At 38.5% G+C, this 7154-nt stretch overlaps 1 long non-coding RNA gene across 1 annotated transcript; it reads right to left on the bottom strand.

The window, feature by feature from the left end:
* Positions 1-4019: 4019 nt before the first annotated feature.
* On the bottom strand, positions 4020-4587 carry LOC121134635. The gene is made up of 2 exons (XR_005871726.1): positions 4479-4587; positions 4020-4182 (listed from the first exon to the last, which is right to left on the bottom strand). It is a non-coding gene; the product is annotated as an uncharacterized LOC121134635 (long non-coding RNA).
* Positions 4588-7154: the final 2567 nt, after the last annotated feature.

The raw sequence follows: 7154 nt of genomic DNA, 5'->3' as shown, positions 1-7154 counted from the left end.
TCAAATGCTCAAGGCAGGCCAAACATCTTTTTTACCACTGCCTGCCCATCCAGATGCAGAATTCTCAGCTACCTCTTTAACCCCACATCTGACTTTGTACCACCATGCTTGCCACCATGCTGATAATGGACTAAACCTTTAAACCTGTAAGCAAGCCCCAATTAAATGTTTTTCTTATTAAGAGTTGCCCCGGTCCTTCCCCTATCATCAGATTGATGTCTACCTTAAATGCCATCATAGAGCCTTCATCCAGTAGCTGGTGGAAGCAGAGCAGAGATTCACAACTAAGTACTGAGACAAACTCCTGAATCCAGTTGTAGAGAGGGAGGAGTGATGAGCAAAGGGGTTAAGACCATTCTGGGGAAATCCACATAAACAGCTATCCTGAGCTCACAGACCCCAGTCTGACAGCTGAGAAACCAGCATAGGACCGAATCAGGCCCCCGAACATGGGTGTCAGTTGGGAGGCCGGAGCACCCTATGGGACCTCTGGCACTGGAACTAGTATTTATCAATAGTACACAAATGGGCTTTGGGAGCCCATTCCCTGTGGAGGGATACTCTCTCAGTTTTGATACATGGGGGATGGCCTAGGTCCTAACCCAAATGATGCAACAGACTTTCATGATCCCCCATAAGAGGCCTCACCCTCCCTGAGAAGTAGATGGGAGATGGGATGGGGAATTTGTGGGGAAATTGGGAGGACAGAGGGAGGGGGAACTGCTATTGGTATGTAAAATAAAATTGCTTTTAATTTAAATAAAAATCAATAAATATTTTAAAAAGAGTTGCTATGGTCATAGTGTCTCTTCACAGAAATACAACACTGACTACGACAGTAATTATATTTAAAAATACATAAAATGTGATTTCTTCTTAACTACAGAATAGGTTTAGTTAAGTGAATATAGTACTTGCTATGTAATCATACAGACCTTGTTTGGATCTTCACAACCCCTGTAAAGCTGTGCATAGTGCATCGGTCTCTAAACATGGTGCTTCTATGGAAGGGTGGGAATCAGACAAGAGTATACTTGGAAGTTCATGGACCAGCTAGTCTGCCACACACTGACATGCACAAGGGACTCTCTCCTAATAAACAAGGTAGAAGAGAATGACCAATAATACCCAAGGTCATCCTTTGACTTCTACATGTACTTCAAGTTTCACTCACACATGGACACACACATACAGAGAGAGAGAGAGAGACAGAGACAGAGACAGAGACAGAGACATTACACAAATAATTTTGGTTGAATAATTTATAAAATAAAATAATAGTAAAGATAAAGAATTACATTAATTTCTTCCATGATTTCTCATCCTTCATCAGGATCATTAATATCCATGGGAAAATTGAAAATGTTTTTTATTGTCCCCATTTATAAGTTGAAGTAGTTAGGTGACTGCAACCAAATTCTAGATTGAAAATAAGGGGAAAGATAGCATAGTCAAGAAACACAATGTCTTTGGACCACACAGGAAAGAAATCACACACACACACACACACACACACACACACACACACACACACACACACACATCTTTCAATCTAATTTAAGATGAAACTTGGCCAGGTGACTACTCCCACCACCTCCAGCTAGGTTTCTGTGACCTTAGCAAGAGCAGGAGGGTGGGGGTGAAGACATACAGTAGTTAAAGTAGCCATTTACTACAAGAAGCTTCTCTGGTGAGGCTTGAGTAATGAAATGGTGTATGCATATCGCAATATGTCACTAAGGGATATTTTATTACTATTTCCATTTAGCAGAATATTAGTAATAGGTGTTCCCATAGGACCCATGACATATCTAGTCTGAGCTTCCTGGCATTGTTGACAGTGTCAAGTTTGGGTTTCATCTTGAGAAAGGGCCTTAAATGCAACAAAAAAAAGGTTGGTTACTTCTATAACATTCATGCCATTACCACACCAATGATCATGTCTTGCCAGACAGGTCATTGTAGTTCACAGGGCTTATATGTTGGTGTGAGACTGATGAATGTTTTTCTCCTCTGGTAGTGTGCATGGTATCTTCTAGTGTAATTAATGCTAGCTGGTAAGAATGAAGCTTTCAGAAGAGTACCTTCTAGATTTCAACATATTCTATGGTTCAAATATGTAGTGTCTTTAGCTGGAGGGTCTTACTGCCAAGCTGTGGAGAATAACCAATAACATTAGTAATAGATAATAACAAAATAACATTATCAATAGCTTGTAATATTATCTCACTGGCCAAAAGAGGTAATCCACCCAGGTACTGATACTCTACTTGGCAGCATATGGTGCCTAGTTAGGACATTGACACCCAATTTAGTAGTGTGTACATCATATCATTTTCCCCGAATCTCTGGAAAAAAGAGGCAGAAAGGGTGTAAGAGTCATGGGTGTTAAGTGAATTCTAGGCACAACAGGTCATGTACATATCTGAATTCACAGTGTGTACAGCATGGATGGTAGGCATGAAGTTCCATTCTTACACAAGGAACTATTAGCAATTGATTGCTGCTGGGTGAGAAATACTCAGTTTTCTTAAGTGGAACTACAATTTATATATAAACCACATTCAAGAGCAGACCCAGGAATAGTAAGTCAACCAAACAGGACTTCATGGGCATGGATTTTAAGAGAGAGAACACTAAGTTGGGTAGGTAGGGATATGGAGGAAGATCTGGGAGGGGTTTCAGAAAAAGAATGCATATTATGAAAATATATAACATGAAATTCTCAAAGAATTGATTTTAAAAAGTATTTAAAATAGAAAGACAAAATAAATCTTTTTGTAGCTTCATGACATATATGCATGAACACATACCCGTTGACACATGCAATTTGCATGTAAGACAAAATGTGATATTTGCCCTGATAGTGGCTGAACATAATTATTTTAATGTCATTCATTTTCCTGCAAATATCACGATTTTGCTTCTTTTACACCTGTATAAATTTCTGTGATATCTGTGTGCCACGTTTTTAATCCATCCATCTACTTATGGATATGTAGGCAAGTTTCAGCTCTTAGCTATTAGCTCTTAGCAATGAACATGGATGTGCAAATATCTCAATGGTAGAACTTAGAATTCTTTAGGTATAGACGCAGGACTGTTAAAGCTGAACAATTATTTGAAATAAACAATGAGACTTGATAATTTGATAAATGACTAAATAAGAAAAATGTATAAATATAAAAAACAAGACAATAAACTAAATTAAAAGGTAATTACAAATGTAAGTGAAATTAAAAGCACTAAATGCAATTGTGTTTGAAAACTAGATTCCCTTTTAATGATTTTTTATTTATTCTTTAACAATTTCTTACATATATTCAGTGTGTCTTGATCGCATCTATTCCCCATGAAAATTTCAAATTATCAAAAGAAGCCACAAAAGACATTAATAACTAATGCCTGAAAATAAATAAATTTGTCAGACTGTTAAAAAGGAAGTTAAAGTAGCAATAAGCCTTTGTAAAATCAAACACTGTATTCTTAAATATAAAGCAGGCCAAAGCTGTTTCTTTGTCTTTAAAGACTAAAAGTTGGGGGCGTTAGAGGACTTGAGAACTAAAACTATTCATGTGTTTTGAACACATGAAATATTGAAGGACAGGTTGTATCAAAGACCATGACTGTGATATCATAGAGATAGATAATTTACCCATTGATATAAAGACAGAAATGAGAAAACTGGAGGAATATAAGGCAGTATTAATAAAGGATAATCTACTAGAATAACAAAAAGAATTTCCAGAAATATTAAACTTTTTATCTTAAATGTCTGTATTTGTAATGTGTAGTGGATTTGAATAAAAATAACTTGTAAGACCACTAGCAGTCTCAGGTTGATACTTTTTGGCATTAAAATCATGGCCTGAAGTAGGGACCAAGCTCTTGGATATCCTATGGAGGAATGAAACTAGATTCATAACTCTTACCATTCAGGGAAAAAATTGAAGTCAGTGTGGATCAAAAACCTGAAGCTTGATAGTAGAAGCCGAAAACAGAGAAAATGCATCAAAATCTAGGCATAAACAAGAATTTATTCACAGTATGGAAAGGTCAGAAAAATAAGAAGAACTGGCCAGCAGAATTCATGGAGTTTAAAATCTTCAGACCACCAAGGAGCATGATCAGCAGTGTCAAGGACAGTTCTCGGAATGGACGAAGACTTTGCCAACTACCCATCTGGCAGGAGAATAATATACAGAATACATAGAGAACTCAAAATCTTAAACACCATATGCCTACCACTTACCCTTACTTTTGGGGCTACTAAACTCTTTACTGAGGAAGCTTGAACTCCTAGTAAAGTACTCATTTGTACCTTAGCTTTCCCAAATACTAATTAATACATTCCCCACACACACAATAAAAGAAATAAAATATTTACAGTGGTTGCTTGATACCAATTTCCTACTGTGCCTATCTAAGTAAAAAGTTTTTTTAAAAAATTCTTTAAATGTAACCAAGAAAAATCTCACCTTGACTTCTGTGTCAGCTTCCCTTCTCTTTGTCTTGGCTGAGCCTCCTCTGTGCGTCATACACTGTGCCTGTCACTGACAATGAGCTCTTCTCTCTGTTACAAATTCCCTTGAATGCTGGCCAACTCTCTGCCACTGCATTGGTATCTAAAAAGCAGAGAGCCCCAGAAGAATGCAGTTGGCTTCATTTTCTCACCCAGAAATGCTGAGACCACGATGCTGTAATATCTGGTTCATTCTGGGTTCTGCATATTCTTAGCTACTGGAAGAATGTTTTCATAGCATTCAAGCAACATGAGAAAACATGTCCTCTCGCGAATAATTGTGTCAGTTACCATCCTTACTGCTGTAAGAAATACCCAACAAGAAGCAATTTCAGGGAGGGGGGGTTATTTTGATTCACAGTCTGAGAGTGCAGTCCATCACGGTGATAGGAGCATGAGGTAGCTGGTCACATTGCATTCACCAATGAAAAAAAAGCAGAGAAAGAATAATGTCCATGCTTTACTAGCTCTCTTCTCTGTGCTCAGTACGGGACCCCAGTCTGTGGAATAGTGTTGACCACATTCAGGATGGGTCTTATCCTTCACAGACATCCCCAGAAGCTAACCCAAAATAGCGTCTCACAGACATGCCCAGGAGTCTGTGTCCTCGATGATTCTAGATCCTATCAGATTGACAACCACTTTAAACTATCAGGCCAAGAAACAGACTCCTTTAATGGGTTACTAGCAAATATCATTTCATCGGACTAGTTGCTTATTTCCTGCATGAATTCTGTCTTTAAATCATTCTTTGGTGTTGACATTGAACAAACAACTCTGTTTATACAAAACGCTAGGTCTACATGAAATACATGTGCACTTATTTTGCATCTCTGTACCAGGATGGCATGCTGTCATGAAAGTACACTGAGGTCACATCGGTGAATACACACCTGTGTACAGTACTTCCCACATCTACATAGCCAGTAATTAGCTCCCTATGCAGAATTCTGATTTGGTGGCATAGCCACTGTGATCAGTAAGCTTCATTCAGTGTTTGCTGCATTCAGAAATAAATGCTTCAGTGGGAAGCAATATGGAAACTGGAAAAATAACTACTAATCCTGTTATATCTTCAAAATTCAATTAAATATTGACAATGTTTCTGATGTTGAGGTTATCCCTTCATCTTCTGTCCTTTGAGAGCTGCTGTAGAGGCTGAATGTCTGGCCTGGGACTCTGCATTAAATCAAACAAGTCTAGTAATGTGTAAGTGTCACACTGATTCACATTTTATGGGGGTAATATTAATCCAAAAATGCTTCACAGAGGAAGCTGAGGCAGGGAGATGAAAAGGTTTTTTTTTTCCCGGATCATTTATGTGTTATTATTTTTTATTATTATTTTAATTTTAAATAGCTTGCTTCACATGTCAATCCCAGTTCCCTCTCCCTCCCCTCCTCTGGCACCCTCCCCCACCCCCCCCAGCCTCCCACCCTATGGCCACTTCCTTTTGTTCCATTCCCAGAACTGTCTCCAGGTGATATCTCACTGGTTACTTACCCCTCTAGACCACTGCTTACTTGTCTATTTACATGACAAGCTCAGACACAAGGATGGCTCGGTTCTCATTAAGAGATTCTAGAGCAGTGGTTCTCAACCTTCCTAAAGCTACCACACTTTAATACACTTCTTCATGTTGTGGTGACCCCAACCATAAAATGATTTTATTGCTATTGTATAACTGTAATTTTGCTACTGTTGTGAATCATAATGTAGATTTCTGATAAGTAGGATATGTGATAAGTGATCCCTGTGAAAGAGTTGCTTGACCCCCAAAGGGGTAGTAACCCACCCACTACTGTTCTAGATGGAAAGACCCTTTACCAAACAATCAAGTGGAACAGCAACTATGATGGATCTAAAGCCAGGCTTGGGGGTCCACAAGGCCAGCTTCATTATCTGAACAAGCTACCTCGTCATCATATGTAAGAGATGGTGATCTCACATACTGCAGATCATATGTAAGTGATGATAGCTCATATACTACAGATCATATGTAAGTGATGATGATCTCACATACTGCAGATTGGGAGAGGGGGTTTAACAGACAATTGTGTCAACTACTTAGTGCATAACTTAAAACTAAATAAGTCATAGCCAGCACAAATATTTCATATACACATGGAAATAGTTCCACACCCAGATGCTACACCTACGTTTTCCATTCCAAATATTGATAGGACCAGATCCTGGAAGATAGGGGGAGAAGAAAAGAGAGGGAAGGTCCAGAAACTTGCTGTCTTCTTTAAACCTCTGGAGGACTGAATGATATATGCAAAGCTCTCATGCATGGGCATCCACTAGCTGACTCATTGGCCACTGCTGTGTACTGTAAACTATTAGTAATTTAAAAGCATTGCCTTGACTCATAATAAATAATTATGCTTACAAGGCACGTGCTCAAATGCTCTGGGTTTCTTTTTCTTTAACTTTTACCCTCATTCAGTGTCCAGCAGAAGCTCTGCATAAAAAGGGTAGATACTGCAGAGCTGTCAGAGGCCTGAAGCAATGAGTCACAAAGAAACAGTTACATTCAATTCCTTTTTCCTAACCACCCCCCAGAGAAACTTCATTCAAATACATTTGGTCTTATGTAGGACTTGAAAATTTACCGAGCAAAGTGGATAAA

The sequence above is a fragment of the Mesocricetus auratus genome, unplaced genomic scaffold, assembly GCF_017639785.1.
Source record: "Mesocricetus auratus isolate SY011 unplaced genomic scaffold, BCM_Maur_2.0 Super-Scaffold_100029, whole genome shotgun sequence".
Classification (NCBI taxonomy): Eukaryota; Metazoa; Chordata; class Mammalia; order Rodentia; family Cricetidae; genus Mesocricetus; species Mesocricetus auratus.
Note: the sequence above shows the minus strand (reverse complement) of the source record. Positions and strands in the feature narration are given on the sequence as shown.